Raw genomic sequence first — 22,174 nt, 5'->3', positions numbered from 1 at the left:
GAATTGGTCTGTGTAAAGTTGACCCGGACTGGAAAACAAATTTTGATATGCCCTTTACTACTGTTCTCTCAAAACAGGGCACTCTAGTAGTAAATGTCTTTGACAGTAGCTGATGATTGACACGCCTGAAGCGGCTGTGGCATTGGATTGCGAGGCAGTGCAACTCGACACGTTGCATCATGAGGTCCTTTCCTCTAGTCTGCACGAGTGAGCTCCAAGTCTGAAGGCCGAGCACCTGCAGTGGTGAACCTGGTAGCTGGGGCGCTACACAGACTGTGCGGGGAGCAGGAGCTGGGTTCACGTGACTCGCCGGCTTGACTGGTCCTGCTTGGTGCAATTCCCAGCGGCGTCCCAGCCTTTTCTAGGCCTCTGGAGGGGTTCCTTAGCAGGGGTGAATGACCTCTTGTTACTGTTTCCTGTCGACAGCCGAGACAGAAGGTGGAGCAATGACTATTGGCTACTGAGCACTGGGGGAAAGCAGGCAGAGTGAGGTGGACTGTGTGCATGTGCTCCATATTTTGTGCTCTCAACCCGTGCTATTGGTTGGCAGAGAACGGACAGTAGAATAGCTGTCTTACTTTTTCTCTCATTCACTTTAACCTGCAACTGGTATTTTGTAGTTCCGTTTGGTGCATCAAAGTAGTTTGGCTCAGGTCCCTGGCAATCTCCTGCTCCCTGACATACCCCAGGCACACGCTCTATATTGAGGTACTGTAAAGGGAGTCCTTTCAGTGAGTGGTTGAGATAGAGACACACACACACAATTATTCCTTCCCTTTAGTCCACCATGAAAGAGATGCAGAAAAAGAAATATTGCCTATGAAGTATGCTGCCTAGACATGGCAAACGTCTTCGCAGCCCCTCAAGGAGCCATGGCAGAAGGTGGCCAAATATATCCCTCCCTCCCCAAGAAAGCTGGGAATAATATCCTGTCGAAAATTACTGTATTTTGGCCAACAGTATTTTCTGGCGTTACCGTCTCGTCCTTGAAGCATAGGGCTGAGCATTTTGCTGCGCCGGTGGGCGTCGGAAACGAGTACTGCGAGCTAGACCTTCACGATTAACAATGGATCACTTCTAAACCTCTGTAATAATCTACAGAGATACTCTGTAGGCCACACGGGTTCCGAAGAGGATAATCTTATGGAGACTAATCTATCTGCCTCTCCTAATCTTGAATCACTAGTCTCTGACACAGGGGAATATATTGGACCCATTGCTTTGGAAGGAGAAGATCCTACAATTACCACATATGTGGATCCATCTTCTATGTGGATCCATCTTCTTCGTTTCTTCTGACACTAATTAGTAAATTGGATGCATTATACATCCTGTTATCGTTCGCCACCGAACAACAGACACTTAAAGCTGCAGTGGTCAATTTGTCAGATGCCATCTTGATAATCGGAACCACACACCTCCCCATTGCCATGACTTTCCTTTCTCTGAACCATCTCAGGGTTGATTGCCTTTTACATGCTCAAGTCTGTCAGACAATTTTTATCAAGAATTTGAGGGTGACTATGCTGACCATTCAGATAAATCTGGGCTGGTGCTCGGATTAAACAACGCTGTCTGTATATCTGCAGCAACAGAGGTGGCAGCTATCGAGGAACTCTGAAATGAGATTTTGTTGATGACAATTCTTCTATGCCGTATAAAATTGCAGGTATAATACTCACTCTGTATATCTCAAGGGAGCCCTTTATATTGTGCCTGCCCTTTCTAAGAATAAACTGGTGAATTACTGACCATTTCCTAAGATCTTTTTGCGTAATCTATGTTTCATAAAAAGTTAAATTAGTGTGAGGAGTTATAGGTACCCCCAGGTAGACCTAGGTCTTCCCGATTTCCAGGGGTTCCACTCCAAATCTACTGTTTGAAACAAGTCTTACTTCTAGGCAGGCCTCCAGATAAGGTTCGTACCAGGCCTTTTTATGCATGAAAATCTTGTAAATACAACAGCTTTATTATTTTCCTGTGTACGTTTAGAGCAGAGGGCAGTGCAAAGGTCAGGTTACTTAACAGAAGCCAGAACGCTTCTTTTGATTTTTATCTACATGGATGTAATTGCATGCCATGGAGATGGAGAAAAGCCTCTGAAACAAACTGCATTTCTCTGAAGCCTTTCAAAAAAGAAACTGCAAACTGTGATAAAAGGAATGGTTCATTTCCATTCAGCTTCTGCTGTGTTGTGTGTAGATGCTCCTTGAGAAAACAGAAGCACTGTGCATATTTATTTTCCTAACATTTTAGGATTGTATAATTAATAAGATGGAAAACTAAGAATTAACCTTCTGTAACAAATTATGGTTTGTTCCAGTGAAAGCAAACCAGTATTGCACAATTGTATTTTTCAGAGTTCCTGTACTGTTTGCATAATAATCATGCAGCGGCAGAGCATTCTCTCAAATAATAAAAATTGTGTGTAAAATGATGACTATGCACAGTCTAGTTTACATACATTCAACCTTGCAGTCAATGGGGTACATTAATATAAATGGACAGTGGCAGCAGTGTTTTTGCTCAAGGGTGATTGTCGTTACACCAATCAAAGGTGTTATAGCCTCTCAAATCTTCATTCAAACATCCAAAAGCTGACTTTCCAGGAAGTGCAAGCATTGCTCAAAAACCAACAAATTAAAGTTACATTTGTAATTGAAATAGAAACTCAGCAAAATCAGTCTGTGTGATAATCCATATAGGTATTTAACTTTGTTGCGCTTCATACATGGTTCGTCCAACATCTAGGCACTGCGATTAATACACCTCAGTTGATACTCAGTTTAGCGACCTCTGAAGGATGTTAGCCAATACGAAAGCTCAGCCAGTTGAGTGCTCGTTGCTGTAATCTGTGCATGATCTGTAGATTGCAAGTTCAAATCCTGGCAAAGGCCAACTCAGCCTTTCATGCTTTTGAAGTCGATAAAGGAGAATAATTTTGGTTTGGTAATAATTGTGATAAATATATGTTCTGTGTGTGTTTTACCAAAAGCACTATATAAATAACCATTTGACCATCAGATAAGGTATAGAATTGAACATGGAGTCCTTGCCTCCCTACACTGTTGCATCATAACATTGGCATAGGATTAGATAGTAATAGCTCCAGGAAATTAGGACTTTCATTGAACATCAAAAGACAATTCTGCTATCAAACCTCAAAACACACAAAATTCATTCATGTTTGCTGTACTATGTAATTGGCTAGTTTTTTGTGTTTTAAACATTTAAATATATACAGGAGAGATCAAATGGCAGACCTTAAGAGAATGACAAAGATACTTACCATAGTGACTACCTCACTCCTAGTCCAAAGTTCCCTTTCCACCATACCTGTGGGACATTCTGTCCATTGGGACGTGACCGGAGCACTTTAAGCTTCAAAAAATTAACTTTTTTTTTTAATGCAGGGCCACCGCACGTGACTGCAGCCCTTCAGTCCTTTTCTATGACCAGGTCCAGGACCATTTAGCAAAATAGGGCACGGCAGCTAGAGTATTGAGGAAAGGGGACTATGGACTAGGAGTAAGGTAGTCACTACGGTGAGTATCTTTGTCATGCTCCTACATCTCGTCCTCTTTCCTCCATACTTGTGGGAGATTCCCAAGCACATACCAAAGGAAAAACGGGAGAATGGAAAATTTCTATTATTGGAAATAAAATGTAAGAACTGCCTGGCTGAATTGGGCATTAGTCCTGGAGCTCAGGTCTAGACAATGTCTGCAAAAAGCCAAAGGGGAAGCCCACGTGGCAGCCTTGACTATGGACTCCCAAGGGACGTATTTTTGGAAGGCAACAGCAGCCGCTTTGCCACGGACCAAATGCGCATGAATGCCTTTTGGGGGCCAAAGGTCTTGAATTCTGTAGGCCTCTAAAATACATGAAGCTATCCAACAAGAGATGGACACTTCGAGGCAGGTTTTCCTTTTGGGTCACCAAATGTAACAAAGATTACCATAACTGGCACATTTTTGAGGTTTCTCGGTTTTACTTGTAACCATAACATCCCTTTAACAAAGTTTTTTCATTGAATTTCATAGGTTTTTATTAGTGCAACTTAACCATAACAACCTTTAATAAAGTTCAGTGAATTGCATGGGTTTTTACCAGTGCAAGCTATTTTCCTACAACTTACTAATATCATACTTACCCAATATAGCAATATTTGTGTGCAATTTACAGTTTCACCTTAAAGCTCTGCCAATTACCACCTTCAAGCATCATTTTTAACACTTCTATACACTTTTTGCAACTTTTTCAACTGATTTTGGTCCGTAGACGTCCACGAACATCTGACTTCATTGCGAACATTCTGGACAGTGCCACGTGACCATATGCTGACACGTGGCATGACAACGTGTCCGAGAACGCGTCTGCACTTCACAATTAGATCTGCGGTATCACAGACAGTTCAGAACTGCATTTTCTACTGATCTAGGTACTTTCAACTTCAAAATGTCCCTTGCACAGCTCCTACACATATTCTTACTCATTATCCACTAACAATCTAGTACACAGTACATACTTGGAAGAATTTTAGCAAAACTGCTATTTATCTTAAAAATGGCATCACCTATTGCCATCCCTCCTCCCCAAGAGCCACCACCAGCTGGAGGACCTCCAAAACAAAAAAAGTGCAGTACTTCCAAAGACAATGAAGAGGACCAAGAAGAAAAGGTCGAGGAAGTGCCTACCTCAGAGAGAATCATGGGTGTGGCAGTTCTTTACCACTGTTGGGAATGTACCAAAGGCTAAACCTGCCAAAGTGAAATGCACCGAGTGCTCAGTCGCAGACTCCCCCGGACAGTACTCCTACGGGACCACCTACATGTGCTACCGCGCCAAATCCATTGACTGCAATGCTCTCGGAACGTTTGTTCCTTTCTTAGCAAGTAGGAGGCTATCTTCCTCCACCTCATCTTCCTCAACCAATACTGTAACCACATAGCCTATTTCTCTGGGACAAAATATCCCACCAGCTACCTTGCAAGCAATAAAAGAGGCTGTTGATCCATATTTATTTTAAGACAACAGTCCTCTGTATATACTACAACACAACATTCTGCAGAGGGAAGCAATTTCAAAGTGCTTTTGAAGGGGTAATCAAGGAACATGAGAAACACTGCCCCCTACCTTAGAAGTAACACATGTGCAACATCTTCCCCTGTCTACCTGCCCCTCCATATTAGTGCTTGGTGCCTCTTCCCTCTTTTCCCTCCCCACCTCTCGTTTTAAGCTCTCCTGGCAAAAACAAATACATCAAAGACAAAAGAAATGTTCCTTTAGAAACCACCTTTCACAGTTAAAAAATAGAACTAAAAAAAACTTAGACTCCATCTACTTTACATTTCTCAGTAAGGTGCACAGACTCAATAGGATTTTCCGACATTTCCATTAGAATTTTGTGTAATGCTAATGGCAATATTGTGGCGTTCATCACCCGTTTCAAGGACTGGAACAGTGGATACCAGCCCGGCAGCCCAAGTTATCAGCCCAAGCGAAGAGAGGGTGGATAACAAGGTCTTTGGACCATTTTCTCCCCATTCCAGCCCCTGCAATGGGGGATGAAGGCCATTAGCACCCCGGGTTCCCAAAGAGGGGACCCGGGGTGCTAAAAATGAAAAGAAAAAAAAAAAAGGATGTTTCATCCTACACCAGGACGGCTGCGGCGTCCCGCTGTATGAAGGAAAATCTTTTTCCAAGATGGCCACCATGGAAAGGGAAGGCGGGGTTCCATACAGGGCCCCTCTTCACTTTCCATGGCAGCCTGCTGAAGACTAACAGAGAAACCTATGACCATATTACCACAAGCACATTTTTATTCCCTTTCAAAGTTATCCCACTTTCGCATAGCTTTTCCACAAAGCCGTTCCCAGGTGAACATGGCCAATTTAACCCCATGTGTTGTCCCTCGTGGTAATGGCCAGTCGCCAGATTGTCCTGATCATGACCTTATCCCATGACCCAAACAATGTGGCCACTGCCATGGCCACAGGCTACACCTCAGTCACCAAAGGTATATCACAATTTTTTGTACCTACATTATGACACTTGTCAAAAAATAAAACACGGGCACATTTGCAAAACCATAATTTAAAGGTTCTTGCCAATGCTCCTTGCACAAGTTTATGTTTTTTCAAAAGTGTCAAATGTATGCACATACAGTAGTCATAACTTACCTTGGGGGACTTGACAAAATCCATTCAGACTTTAAAAAAACATTTATATCTAGATCTAAAATCTTTTTGCAAACTTGTGCAGCTTCGTCATATTGCACCACATTGACATTTAGAAGCCTTTACAATATCTTGCCCCCCCCTAATTTTGCCACCTCTTGACAGAATCCCACCAAACTTTGCAAAAACATTTATATCTACATTTATAATCTTTTTGCAGACCTTTGTGTTGATTTGTCAAATGGCACAACATTTATAAGCCTTTACGATATTTTGGGATCTCCCCTCTAATTTTGCACCCATTTGACAGAATCCCACCGAACTTTGCGAACTCGTTCAGAATCTGGTCGAGAATCTAACTGCAAAATTTCATGCAGTTTCATTAAGTGGCGCCAAAGTTATAAGCCATCCAAGAACTGCTTTTCACCAACCCTGTAATACAGAGGTGCTCACAAATTTCTCCAGACTGTTTGCTGACTCTTACGGCGGAAAACACCTGTTTTTTGCATCTTACAGCCATATCCCATCCTATCCTCATCACCCCTCACCTCCCCAGAGATTATTTGATAAATTTGACAATTGCGATGCTGTGTTTTTTTCAATGTTTTTACCGCGATGTCCGCGGCCACCGTCCGTGAATCCAAGATGGTAGGCGTTTCCAAAAATCTGACGCACTTCACGCTTTTTACCATCCAACCAGTGGGCGCGTCCGATGTCCGAAGACACCACGTTGCCTCCTAAGCCAATCAGAGTCCTTCTCTGCGGATCGGACAGGGAAATGGGACCAAACCCAGATATCACTCATTTTTTGGACCTACTTTCTGGTTGTTTTAAAAAACAAACTACTGGACAGATTTCCACCAAATTTACAAAAGCACGCTTTTGGGACCAAGCCACCGCTCCTGCTGCAAATTTGGTGACAATCCGTCCAGCAGTTTGGGCTGTAGGGGTGAGCAAAGTTTTTCTCCATTCAGTCTATGCAGAAAAAGACTTGTGGGACCCCCCCCTATAACTTTACCCCCCCTGGACGAAACCTCACCAAACTTTGCAAACAAACTCACGGGACAGTTACATTTAGTGCAAGGTTTGGTGTGGGGGAGCGACGATCTAAGCTGCCCAAAAAGTGTTCTTCCTATGGGTTTAGCAACTTAACCATAACTACACAGCCGCTACAAGGGGTTTTGTTTATAATGTTGGTAACAAGATGTCAGAGGTGATCAAGAAACCTATCATGAACTACTTAATGTATTAAAGAATGTACTCATCTAAACACCATTGTATTGGAGGGTTGCTGTTAATACAGGAACCTAATCATATATAAACATAGGCAATTACTGCAGCATGCACCATAGAAGTACAATATTTATAATCTTGTAATTTTGGAAAGTACAATAATGAATGCTACCTTATGCGAGTTTTGAGTAATGTTAAACATGTAATAACTAGCTCACAATTCAAGACTTACTACACTTGTGCTAGTACAAACAATACATTTGAAGAACCACAATGCATACAATAAGAGGCACATACAGGGAAACTAAAGTAAGGAAGAAAGAAACAGCATCATCAGAAAATGTAACATTAAAGTTTAACTTCATGCATACAAATGATTTGTGTGTTTCAGGCCTGCTTATTTCCCCATGTATGTGCATCATCAGCTGAGACTAAACCCTTAGGAACGTACTTTAAGAACATGTGACAAGGTTAACGTCTAGATATATAGTACATTTTCAATTTTAATATTCTGACTGTCTGAACAAAACCATCTGGCCTACATAGGTCAGTGAACAAAAACATGTGGCCCAGATATGTGATGTCATCATTGATGTCATCAATGACATTTGTTATGTCATCTTTGATGTCCTGGGTGTTAGACTTAGCAGTGCACGGTGTGGCATGCGTTATGGTTGCTTAGCTTACCATAAAATGGCAAATTTCTGAGGTTTTTCGGTTTTACTTGTAACCATAACGTCCCTTTAACAACGTTTTTTTCGATGAATTTCATAGGTTTATATTAGTGCAATTTACCCATAACGTCCTTTTAAGATATATATATATATATATATATCTCCTTAATGATGGCTGAAGATCCTTGTCCCGCTGAAACTACTCAGCCAGCTAAGAGACAGAAAAGAGGAGATGAAAGGAGAGATGACAAACTAATGGATTTGCTAACCAAGGTGACAGTGGACATTGCAGAAATTAAAGCAAGACTGATTAATGCGGAAGACATATCTGGACCTCACTACAAAAATGGTAGCAGTAGAGGAACACCTTCATACCGTTGACAAGGCTTTGCGACTCGCTGATCAAGTGAGACACTTGGAGATCCAGAATGAGAAGATGTCCCTCAAATTTTCAAAGCAGGAAAATAAAGAAGAAATAATGTAAGGATTGCTGGATTTCCAGAAAATGTGCATGTGGTATGGATGGATTATCTACAGAATTTCATTAACGTTTTGATGAACAATTGGCACCGGTATTGTGAGCTGTATAATCCATTCTTAATGGAGGGGAATTTATGTCAATCAACGAGAGAGGCTATTGTTACTGTTATTCCGAAACTGGGGAAAGATACGACTAAGTGCTGCAATTATCGCTCTGTATCTTTGTTAAATGTGGATATGAAGATTTTCACTAAGATTTTGGCAAGTAGGTTAGATAGACATATAGGTGGACTGATTGACAGAACGCAAACAGGTTTTTTTAAGACAGCGATATGGATATGATAATATTAGAACTCTTTTGGACATAATGAGTTTGCCAGATCTGAAAATAAGAGATACTTTGTTAATTTCTTTAGATGCCGAAAAGGCTTTCGATAGAGTAGATTTGGCATTTCTGAATTGCACTCTCTTGAAGATGGGATTTGGGCCACTGTTTATCAATGCCAAAGGGGCTTTGCAATCTGGTATCTCAGCCAGAGTCTGGGTAAATGGAGGATTTTCAGATCCTTTTCAATTATTTAGGGGTACAAGACAGGGCTGCCCCTTATCTCCCTTCCTTTTTAATTTGGCACTGGAACCTCTGTTAGCATATTTCCGACAGAATATGAATAGTCGGGGGTTGCATGTGGGTGGTGGTAAAGTTAAGGTATTCGCTTACGCAGCTGCTGTGGTGGTCTTGAATAACCCGACAGAGGGTGGTCCTGTTTTAAAAAATATGATTGAAGAAGTGGGAAGTTTGTCAGGATACAAGATCAATTGGGGAAAGTCGGTTGTTTTTCCGGCAAGATTTGATCCTAATCGAACTCACTTGTTAGGTTGGGACTGTAAGTGGGAAAGTGAATGTGTGAAATACCTGGGACTTTGATTTGTGACATTAATATTGTCCAATACAATGTGAATAAAATAATTGAGACTCTCCAAAAAGATATTAGGAAATGGCGTAGTATTATCTTAAGTGTCTGGAAGCAAGTTAATGCTATTAAAATTATGTTGCTTCCGAAGGTATTATATGTTTTGCAATCAATCCCTCTGAAGTTCACGAAGAATGTTTTGGGGCGAATTGATAAGGTCTTTCATGAATTTCTGTGGGGTGTTGGGAAAAGAGCTAGAATTCCACAATATATTATGGTCCGAAGTGTTAAAGATGGTGGATTTGGTTATCCTATTCTAGGGAATTATTGTAAGGGTTTTCTGCTGAAAAAATTGTTTATCTTCTCAAATGATGATTGGGACCCGGTGCCTTGGTGGGTGCAAATAGAAAAGAAAGCGCTGGAACCATATCATGTAAAGAGCTTATACTCCCTTAGTAAGTTATCGTGTCAAGCTATGAATCTAAAATCAATTGTTGTCACAAAGGATGCATTAGTGTCACTGATAGTGGACAGTGGTCAAGGAATTCATTTATATAAAGATGCTTCGCTCTGGGGTAACCCGGGATTACAGGTGAATAATAGGATGTTGTTTTGGAGGAGTTTGAGTAATAGAGGTATTCTAGTGTTTGAAGATGTCTCGAATAATGATGAAATGATTTGCTTCGAGTCTCAGAGATAAATATGGGCTGAATAGGCGGGAATTTGGAAGGTATGTGATTTTGAAAGATTTGATTTTGGAAAGGCATCAGATGTTAGGCGCACCAATTGCACAGAAACCAGATATTTGTGTACAGATATTTGTGTACTATTTTCTGCAATGCAACAGAAGGTGTCTAGTTTTATGAACCTTATGCCTTTGGAATGCCATTGGTTGGAATCGTGGGAGAAGTTAAGAAGGACCTGATCTGAAGAATTGGGTAAAGACATTTTGGAGAAAGAATGGGAACAGCTCTGGAGAGTACCTGTAAAGGCAAAGATTGACCTCAACTTACGCTACATCCACCAAAGAGTTTTGGGTAGAGTTTATTGGACCCCTGAACGTATGTGTGGTTTACGTCTGGTGGATAATGATTATTGTTGGGGTTGTCGGAAAGAAAAGGGGACTCTGTTACACATGCTATGGAGTTGTGATAGGGTGATGGACTACTGGAAAGATGTGATGGACAGAATTGATGAGATTTGGAACGTCAGCTTTCCATGAAACTCTTCATTAGTGATATTACAGTCTCCAAGATGCAGCCAAAATATTGACTATGCAACAAGAACCTGGATTAATAGATGCGTACTTAAGCAGATATTGAAAGTGTGGAAGATGAGGAAAGCCTCTGGTTGAGGAATGGCTTTTTGATATGAAGATTCTTTCAAAGTATGAGAAATGTTTGTTATGTAAGCAACACAAGGAAACGGTAAATGAAGACCATTGAGGGCCTTTCAATGATTTTTATGGAAATTGATGAATGTGTATTGGGGTGTGGGTGTGTATTTGTTGTCTCGTCTTTTTTGTTGTTGGTTTTGTTGAATTGTACCCTTAGAGATTATGAGTTTGGTTTTTGCAAGAATGATAATATACAGTTGTGATTCATGTTATACTGCTTGTACAAGAATGTATTATTTTATTGTTTATCTGTACATAAGTCAAACTATATTGTTTGCTATACGATTTAATTGTTTGGTTGAAATTATAAATGAAGAATAAAAAAAAAATATGTGGAGCGTGGCAGCCCTATTACCTTTCTGGAAAAGGCGTCAATTTCCATGCTTAATCTGGACCCTAGGACATCTATGGAAATAGAGGGAGCATATTGGTCACTAGGTCAAAAACCAGCCCTGGGCCAGCAACCCAGACTTTTTTCGGTCAAGTTTTTAAGGTTCCCAACCAGGGAATTGATTCTCAAGAAATCCCATGAAATTGGTGATCTGGCTAGGGGAGGGAACAAAATTATGATCTTTGCGGATGTAAGTAGCGATGTCATGGACAAGAGGAAATGTTTTAATATGGCAGAGGAAAAAGCGAGGAATAATAAACTTAAATACTATATGGTATATCCTGCAATTCTGAGAGTTGTTGTGGAAGGTCAGATTCATTCATGTACGGATTATAAGAATGCAGAAGCCTTTTTGTCAGGCTTGGACTTTGAACTAAGGGACACGGTATCAGCTCAAAAGATTGCACAGCGAGTTATATTGAATAGATTTTAAGGACCGGTTTGTACTTCATTTTTGGTTCTTAATATTAAAGGTGATTCATTTATGTATTTTTTCTCAACTTAACCTCTTAAATGTCAAGGACGAGCTATCACTAATGTGCCCATCTGCCCCAAGGGAAGTTGGGGAAACAAGAGAGAAGAACAAGTTACTTACCAAACTGGTAACGTTATTTCGATGGGATGTTCCTTTGACGTATTCCACATCTATGACATGTAATGTCCACAGCTGCGTCCATGGCGTCGAGCCGATGTCCCTCGAGGGCCTCCGTCGAGGGTCAACGTCACCGGATGTTATATATAGGACGCACGGCCCCTGTTGTCTCAGTTTAGTTTTTCCCCCCCAGAACAAATGACATCAGTCTCCTGCCAGTATAACTGCCTACAGCCTTACGGAAATGGATGCTGTAATCACAGGAAATTCTCCAGAGAGGCAGGCTGGGAGAACGATGTGGGCGATGTGGAATACGTTGGAGGAACATCCCATCGAAAGAACGTTACCAGTTTGGTAAGTAACTTGTTCTTTGAAGTATTCCACATCTATGACAGACTCCCAAAGCAGTACCACACTATGCAGGAGGTAAAGAATTTAGAATGTGAAATTTAGAATACTCAAATGGCTGAATAGAGGACCACCTTAGCAAAGGCCAAATCCTGCCCATGGATGGAATCCAGGGAACAGTGTTTACCAAAAGTATGGACAGAAGCCCATGTGGCTGCTTCACAAATATTCTGAATAGGAACACCCCTTTGTAGAGCAGTGGAGGCAGCCACACCCCTAGTTGAGTGAGCCCGTAAGCCTACCGGAGGGTCCTTCCCCGCCAAACGGTAGCACTCAGTGATGGTCAACACAATCCATCTGGACAAGGTCTGTTTGGAAACAGCCTGACCCAAGCGGTGTCCAGCATAACCTACAAAGAGCTTATCGTCCACTCTGACCCGGGACATCTGTGAAAGATAAAAGCTTAAAGGATCCAGCCTATGGAGCCTCTCCTCTTCCTTACCAGGATGCGCAAGAGGATAAAAAGCCGGAAGAATCACCTGTTGGCTCAAATGAAATTCCGACACAACCTACGGAAGAAAAGAAGTTAGCACCCTCAGGACAACCCTGTCCTTATGGAAAACAGTAAAGCGTGGCTTGGCAGAAAGTGCCTGAAATTCACTCACTCTGCGTGCGGAGGTAACCGCAACTAAACACAGTTTTAAAAGACAACAGTCTCAGCGGACAAGAGTGGAACGGCTCAAACGGAGCACCCATCATTAACTTTAAAACCAAATTCAAATCCCAACCCGGCACCTGGGAAGGGGACGGTGGAAACACATTAGACAGTCCTTTCAGAAACTGTGAAATCAAAGGAATCTTAAAGTAAGAACACTCTTCAGATGATCGCTTAAATATAGACAGCGCTGCCAGGTAACCCTTAATGGTACCCACTTGAAGGCCCTTGTGGGCTAAAGAAAGCAGAAAGGACAACACCATAGGAATGGAACACTGGAAAGGATCCACATTCTGACCCCCGCACCAGTCGCAGAACTTCCGCCAACAGTACAGGAATTTTGTTGCGGGCCGCCTGGCCGAAGGTAACACCTCCATCACGTCATCCGGGAGGTCCCAATCCTTGTATCTCAACCTTTCAGATACCAAGCATGAAGGTTGAGAGACCTGACCTCTGGATGGAGAACCTGATCCCCCTCCCGTTAGAGCAGATTGTCTCGGTAGGGAAGACGGCGTGGAGGGCAGATGGATATGTCGAGAAGGTCCGGGTACCACGCTCTCCTGGCCCAATCCGGAGCAATGAGGATCATTCGGGAACCGAACCTCCATAACCTCCACAACACCTGAGGAATGACAGGGACTGGAAGAAATGCATTCAGCAGTGAGAAAGACCACACCACTACGAATACATCCCCTAAGTCTCCTCTTGGGGTAAATTCCCTTGAGCAGAACCTCTCGCAATTCCGGTTGACACTGGTGGCGAAGAGAGCCACTTGTGGGGTTCCCCAAAGGGCAATGATCTCCAAAAGGACTTCCTGAGCCAACTCCCACTCGTGAGAGACCGTGCTGTGCCTGCTCAGAGCGTCCGCCGCCACGTTTTGTTCTCCGGCCAGATGAACTGCCGAGATTGAGAATTTCTGTTGGATGGCCCAGAACCAGAGCTGCTTCGCCTCCCTTCACAACGGGAGTGACCCTGCCCCGCCCTCTTTTTGTAGAGGTAATGCATGGCCACTGTGTTGTCTGCCATATTCAGGACAGTCTTCCCCCGCACAGACAACAGAAAAGCCTTCAGGGCCAGCCTGATGGCTCTCAGCTATAACAGATTGATGTGGAGTCTGGACTCTGACAGAGACCAACGCCGCTGGCTGTCAACTCGTTGGCATGAGCACCCCAGCCTGAGAGGGATGCATGCGTCACGATCGTCACCTCCGGCCATGGTTGCCAAAATGGTGCCCCCTTCATCAAGTTTCCTTCGTCGACCCACCATAGAAGATCCTGGGCGACCAAGAGCGGAATCTGAACGAGATCCGACATCCTGTCGGAGAACTGCGACCACTGCATCTTGAGAGCCCACTGCAGGGATTTCATCCGCAGTCTGGCCTCTGGCACCAGAAAAATGCAGGATGCCATGAGGCCGAGCAACCTTAAGAATTCGAAAGCCTGGAGACTCCAGGCACGTTGAAACTTGTCCACCATCTGCAGAATCTGATGAGCCCTCACCTGTGGAGGAGAACACTGCTCCGATGTATTGGAGCCGCTGGGAAGGTGTCAAATGTGACTTCTTTAAATTTAGGGAGAAGCCCAGCTTGTGAAGGGAATGGCAGGTGACGGTTAGATGATGCAGGGCTTGCTCGGGAGAACGCGCTCTGATCAGCCAATCGTCGAGGTAGGGTTAGACATGAATCCCCCCTCTCCTGAGGTAAGCTGCCACAAACAGCATCAGCTTAGTGAATACCCTTGGGGCGGAGGTCAATCTGACTGTCAGGACCCGAAACTGAAAGTGCGAGATGCCAGCCACGAACCTCAGGTACTTCCTGTGGATGAATTGGCACATGAAAGTAAGCATCCTTGAGGTCCAGAGACACCAACCAGGTTGAAGGGCCTGGAGGACTTGAGAAAGAGTGACCATCTTGAACTTGTCCTTCCTTAGAAGTCTGTTCAACCAACGCAAGTCTATGATGGGTCTCAATCCCCAGTATTTCTTTGGGATCAAAAAATAAGGGGAATACCATCCCTTGTTCCTCTCCGCTACAGGCACAAGTTCTATGGAGCCTTTTCCAGCAGGGATAGGATTTCCTGCGCAAGGAGCAGATCCGGACGCTTCAAAGAGGTTCCCCGGTGGATTGTCAGGAGGCCGCTGAAGGAAGGGAAGGCAGTAGCCGTGGGCTATGATATCCAAAACCCACACATCTGAAGTAATGGCACGCTATTCTCCAAGATGCTGCGCAAGTCTGCCGCCAAACGGCAAACCATGGGACAGGCCTATTACTGAGCTGGAGCGGCTGCGGCAGTGCAAAGAGGCAACTGCCCACGGGTACCCTTACGCTGGCCCCTTTGACTGGCAGCTCCTCTCGATCTACCAAAAGAGTAGAAATGAAAGGAACCTCCCCTCCACTGCTGTCCCCTAGGACGAAAAGGCAGAGGTTGATATACTGCAGCGCTCAAAGGCTTTGCTGCAGCTTTGGAGGTCTGCAACCTCTCAAGGCTCTCATCAGCCTTGCTACCAAATAAATTACCACCATTAAAGGGCAAGTTCAGAAGACGTGCTTGCACATCAGGAGCAAACCGACTTCCACAACCACTCAAACCTGCGTAGGGCGGTGCTCGCAGCCATGGACCGGCTGACAGTCACAGTCTGCCGTGTCCAAACCCGACTAAAGGGATTCACACATAGCATCCTTGCCGCCACGCAGGAGGGCTAGGAAGCCATCCCTTTCCTCCCCCTCGGGAATATGCTCAGCCGCTAAGGAAGCACAGTTCCACAGAGTGTGTGTAAATCTTGCCAAGGCACATGTGGAGTTGACAGCTTTCAGTGCCATGCTCCCTGAAGAAAAGGCCTTCCGAGCCCATCCGTCGAAGCACTTGTCGTCCCTATCCGGAGGGATGGTAGGGTACGCCTGCTGCCTCGAGGTGGCCGTAGCCGCCTGAACCACCAAAATCTCCACCAAAAAGTGGGGTACGTAGACAAATAGCTGGGGTCGCTAACAGATGGGCGGTACTTTTTCGACAAATTCTTATTGACCGCCGGAAGCGATTCCGGGGCCTGCAAAGCCGATGACACCTTTTTTGCAACTTAAGATGAAAAGGCAATACCGGGTCGGGGGGGTGGGTGGACCATGGTCCAAGATGTCAGTAAGGTCATCCTGAAGAAAATCCTCAGGAGGACTGGATCATCCCAGGTATTCGGCAACCCTAGAAGACATGAGCCGCCTGTAGGAAGAGTCTGCATGAGCCCCTGGCTCAGGCCTAACAAACTCAACTTCCGGAGAAGTAGCCAGGCAACTGGCATCATGGAGGATCTGCCTCAGCTCCTCCAAGGGACTGTCATCCAACAATCCCGGAGCCTCATCCTGAGAAGCAGGGTCTTCAATCTTTGAACCTTTCCTCCTCTTCAAAAATGTCAGGCAAAGGTTCAGAAAACCCAGCCAAAGTGACAGAAAGAGGGCCTGGGGCCCAATACCAGCCTCCCAGACTTAAGAGGAAACCTTCCTAGGCATAACGACCTCCTCCGGAAACTCTTCGGACACCTGCCGGCCAAAAAGCACTGAGGGTGCCGAAGGCCTCGACGCCGAGAACATCGATGCTGAGGGCCTCGAGAACATCGACGTCGAGACAGCTGAGGGTTCGACGCCGGAATCCACACCGTTGGTGTCGACGCAGAGACCTTCAGCGTCGACACCACTACAGGCGTAGGCTGATAGGACGGTAATGCATCGTCCGAGTCCGACTGGCCCGGCGCAGAACGAGAAGGCGCTGGTGTCGATACCTCCACAGGCTGCAACGGTCTCGCTGGGGACGAGGACCGAGACCTGGACGCACGTCTCTTGCGACTGCTCTTGTCCGCATGGGACCTCAAGGCGTGCGAGCCGCGGATCGAGATCGTTCTCTGCCAGCTTCGTGAGAAGGCGCGACAGGAACTGTGCCTTGCTACTGGAAAATCGACATCATTTGCTCTTTAAAAGCCGCCCACTCCTCCGGAGTCGAGGACTTCATGGGATAGGCTACATTACACACGGCAGCCGACCGGTGCCGGCGCTTCCGAGAGTGCCGTTAGGACGAGAAACGGCAGGACCCACTCCGGGACCGAGAACCTCGAGCCGCCCCCCGACGCCGAGAGTCGCCCCTCGAATCGTCAGTAGAAACCCTACACTTCGATCCGGACTTACGGGACTTCGAGGGCTTACCTACACGGAGCTTCCCCTTCCTTTCACACAAGGCCTTGGCTGCTGACTGGCAAGTGGAGAAGTCGTCGGTATCGTGCGACTCTCCCAGACACCATAAACAAATACGGTGCGGGTCGGTCAACGAGATCTTGGACTTGCAGTCCCGGCAAGTCTTGAACCCGGACCTTGGATTTGGAGGGGTTGAAGAAACAGGCATCATAAAGATCGATGAATCCACGAGGTGCGCCGAGTTTCACGAAGCTATACACGTTCGCTGTCGAACGGAACTGAGGCAACAGGCGACGTGCGTCCTATATATAAACATCCGGCGACGTCGACCCTTGAAGGAGGCTCTCGAGGGAAATCGGCTCGACGACATCGACGCAAGACGCCCTCTGCTGAAAAGTTTCCGGAGTGCACAGCTGTGGACATTACATGTCAGATGTGGAATATGTCAGAGGACACAATCCCTTCGAAATTCTAAATGGTAGGATGCATTTTAGGGGGGCTGAGAAGTACCCTAAACCACCAGGGAATTTTGTAATGGAAAGTGGGTGGCCCTCTCCCCCCCACCCAAAATGGAGGTGGGGCATCTCATGCAGCTCTCCCAGAGGGCAGATTTCTGGCCCTAGGAAGGGGCATCTGCCCCCAGGGAGGGCTACATGAGATACCCCACCCCATCCATTTGGGGTGGGGGGCCACCACAAAACGTGGAACAGACCCCCAATGGATGGTGCAGTAGGGCTAGGGCACCCTAGGGGCAGATTGGCACATTCATGTGCCCATCTGCCCCATGGCAAAGGGGAAAACAACAAGAACACTGTTGGTGATTTGGGTGCGCACTAGACAGCCGGGATCATGACAAATGGAAGGGGCTGGCTGCTTTGCAAGGAAAGCAAGTGCAGTGCTGGGTGCGGATAGCTGGATGTGCGCCTTGCAAATGTCATTTGGACAGGGGAAGTGAGCAGCATTGTAAGTGGGCATTTGGCGTTTTGAAAGAATGAATGTTGTGACTATCCCCCGGTGCTCAGTAGCCGACGTTGATGGCAGCATGGCAGTGTGGGTTGGTTTTTGGCTGGGCTGACACCGATAATATATGTGTTTATTTTTCCTTTACATGTCTTGTACAGTTCAAGCTTCTCCTTTGTTATGCAAGTATGGAATTTTGGTTATTTCAACATTCTATATTACGCGGGGCAGATTGCTAGTGGGGTGGGTGGGCGTGAACGGGGGCTGGAGTGTTGGTGGTGTGAGCAGGAGTGGGTGCTTGGGTGAGGTATTGTGGTGGCCAGGGACACACTTGCAGAGGCAGGCCATGAATTGCCCCCCAGACCAGCAAAACAGTGCTGTTCCCCTGGGAGGGCAGTTTGCCACCAAGTCATCTGTACAAGGTTTACTTTGTGATGGGGGTTTCCATACGCCCATTGGTCTTATTCCCATTTCCTATCAGTGTGCAGTTCAGCCTTCCGTGGTGGTAGTAAACAACTGTTGGCAGAGTAAGTCAAGTATCCACAGCGCTTGTATCAAACAGGAAATAGAGTGGCACAGAGCTGCTGGTGTCTGGGGGGTGTGGGTATACTGACAATATACTACCACAGTAGAGACACAGTTAAAACAAAGGGTCCCAGTCCCACCGCCCCAAGAAAGTTGCAGAATAGAGATTGTAGTCTTGAGTTTAATTCAGATGGAAAGACAGCCTGACACGTGTTTCAAGCTTTAAATAGCTCTTCATCTGAGGCTGTCAAATTGTTAAGAAAATATTTTTTCGCATTAGATTTTAAGTGAAAGACAAAATAAAATCTGGGTAACAAGGTAGAGCAACACAGGGGACAGAATGACGTGGCAAGGTTGAACATAATGCAGAAGGAATTAGAAAAACCACATTTCGTAAACCAATTATCAAGCACATTTGCGTGAACCATCATAAATTGAATATATATAAATCCAAATAGTTGAAAAACAACAATATAAGGGTGAAAAGATAGGGGTAGGGAAAGAAAAAGAGACAAAGAACAGCATTAGTGTCAGTATAGCTGAACAGCGCGAACGTGAGCAATCTTGCCAAAACAAATTGTAAGGTGAAAATATAAGGTAGAATTTTTACCTTGGCTTGAGAGTGCAAAGTTCCAATTAACGAAGGCAAGCAGCTTGCCAATTAGAAGTTTGACTAAAATCATATATTAAAGTATTAATATTACAGCCAGAAAGAAATTTGCAATTTGGGATAAGGGACGAAAAAGAGTGTCTGCACATACCTCGATTGCTTCGCAATTGCGGTAACATCTACATTAAAGAAAAAAAGAGCAAACCCAAACTTACTGGAATAATGTCAAAAACAACCTAGTGCAATCCATAAGGTATACAACTACAACTAATCCCAGATACTATTTTACTGTACACACACACTGGGCATACCATGTACATAGATAGATGTAGATTTTCGTTTGCACACTGCTTGTGTGAGGGCTGGAGCCCCCCCCCCCCCTCAGGACTGCAGGAGCAGTTTTTACCAGCACAGCCTGTCCTGGCTGATCACCGGCATGCCTTGCATGGCCCCATCCACACGGTGAGCTGGCCACGTGGATGACCACATCTTCGCCCGCACTGTGCCCCGAACGGCATGCTACACTCCGATCAGCTGTTCCCGCTCAGTATTTCCCCATCACGTGCATCGCCTGACCTAATAATGGCCGGCGCGATGCGGGATGAAACCGAGGATCCTCTCGGTTTCTAGGCAACAGCGTGCCTTATCATCAAACCCCTGCCTCCGGTAGGCGGAAGCCGGTCCGGCGGAAGAAGGCCCAGGAAAAAGGCTTCCTTCCTGTTTGCCGCCTGTTCGCCGTTGTGCGCCACGGATCCGTGTTATAGAAAGCAACCCGAGATCCTGAAGCGGCACGGGCAGGAGCCCCCACTAGCAGCCACCCACATGCTCCAAACCCGATGGTAGCGCAGCGACCGCGACCGCTACGGGCCATCCCTCCCAGGCCTGGAGGTATCCACTAGCCCTGCAAGGGCCCCCCCCCCCCCATCAGCCCACTTTGCCTCCTCTAAAAACTAACACTGCGATTGCATCTATGCCCACACCACTTAGCGCCGACATTCCTTCATGAAAGAAAATGTCGGGCGCGACATTTCAGGACTGAGTGCCGTGCTGTGTCAATTACAAGGTAGGCCAAATGCCTCTAGCTGTTGCTCTTTAGAGCATGACTACATAATTGCTATCTCTGCCAAAGTCAATTCCACTTTTTGCATTCTTCCAGCCAGGTTGCGCCTACAGATCGGCGCTCTGGCACATGTGACACTAGTCAACAGCCTAAGCATGACCCTGAACTTAGTTGCTGCCCTATGACCTTTTGACTCAAGCGTCCTTACCCGAACCTTAGGCGCTGCCCAATCTAGCCTTCATTCTACTCTGGACTCAGTAGCTGCTACATTGCAACCCATGATACTCTTAGGATCGCCAATAGACCACAACTGATTGTGTCTGCCCTGATTTGTGTTGTGCCTTATGATCGCCAATAGACCACAACTGATTGTGTCTGCCCTGATTTGTGTTGTGCCTTATGGTCGCCAATAGACCACAACTGATTGTGTCTGCCCTGATTTGTGTTGTGCCTTATGGTCACCAATAGACCACAACTGATTGTGTCTGCCCTGATTTGTGTTGTGCCTTTAGTCTTATGGCCCTTGCCTTTCACTGCCAATTTGATCTTAGGTGACCCCTGTCTATGTACATGGTTGTTGTGCCACCTAGCTCTTCTCTCTCACCTAGGTTACCAGGACTGTCATCATGCACGTCAGTGTACTCCTTCCATTACTCTACACACTATCCCTTCGACTCGCCCAAGTTCTCCAGCTACCTACGGTAACAACCTCCACACTCTGGGTTAAAATGGACCAGCCTTCTACCAGCATGGCATCCCCACGACCTCTCGTCTCACCTAGAATGAGCCCGGCAGCACCCGCTATAGGCCATACCAACCAATACCTCAACGACCCAGCTTTATGGTTGGATCACTTTGCTAGGAAACCTACTCCTAACCAACCCTGCCCCCTCTCTCTTAGAAATAAGAGACTAGGCACCAGATTCCGCCTACGCCACGTCCGTCACATCACCAGGAAACAAACCCCCCTCTCTCCTGGATCTCTGTCAACTGCCACCACATGCAAACCCACCACCACCGAGGTTAAACTGCCCATGTTCAAAGGTGCCCTTATTAATGCTAGATCCCTCACTGCACACGCACTTGACATAGCTGACCTCATCACCACGTCTGACCTTGACTTCATAGCTATCTCCGAAACATGGCTTCATGCCGCATCTGGCCCCTTACTAGCGTTAGCCCTACCCCCGAACTACGGCATCACACGATGTGACCGCTCCACCGCCTCTTCCAAAGGCGGCGGTGTGGCCTTCATCCATAAAAATACTCTTGACCTAAGAGTGTTACCTGATTCCAAACTCACATCAGCTGAATTGCTGTCTGTCAAACTAGCACTCACACCTAACCAAACAGCCACCATGCACCTAATCTATAGACCTCCAGGACCCGCACCAACCTTTGCCAGTGAAATCTCCACTCTCCTCCTCAACAATACAAAGAACAATTCGCAAACAATCATCCTCGGCGACCTTAACTTAGGTCTTGGTGACTTAAAAGATCCTGTGGCCTCTGACCTGGAGAACGCACTGACCTCGGCCTTACCCTATACATCCAAGAGCCTACCCATATTAAAGGTAGAACACTTGACTGGGTAGCTAGCTCCAATTGCAATATCAAGGTCCTTAACAATACCCCCCGTCTATGGTCCGACCATCACATTATAACTTTCAACATTGAAGCCACACCACGAATCCCGTCACCATTAGCCCCAGCACTCCCAACTAGAAGCAAAAAAGATATAACCAAGGAGAAACTCCTCCCATTGTTACTCCCGTCCCTTAACACAGCCACCAACTCTTACTCTGATCCAACCTCACTAGCACACACCTACAACCAAACAATGCGAACTGCCATTGATTCTATAGCACCTCTCAAACTTAGAAAGGCTAAACCTCAAGCTTATCTTAATTCATGGTTCACACCACAGTT

General features: G+C 45.7%; 1 protein-coding gene across 2 annotated transcripts in view; it reads right to left on the bottom strand.

Annotated features, from left to right (window-relative positions):
- The window catches only part of CCDC90B (coiled-coil domain containing 90B), a 382,474-nt gene that overhangs the window by 159,079 nt on the left and 201,221 nt on the right, over positions 1 to 22,174 (bottom strand). The window lies entirely within an intron of this gene.

The sequence above is a fragment of the Ambystoma mexicanum genome, chromosome 7q (genome assembly GCF_040938575.1).
Source record: "Ambystoma mexicanum isolate Mex_15411 chromosome 7q, UKY_AmexF1_1, whole genome shotgun sequence".
Taxonomy (NCBI): Eukaryota; Metazoa; Chordata; class Amphibia; order Caudata; family Ambystomatidae; genus Ambystoma; species Ambystoma mexicanum.
Note: the sequence above shows the minus strand (reverse complement) of the source record. Positions and strands in the feature narration are given on the sequence as shown.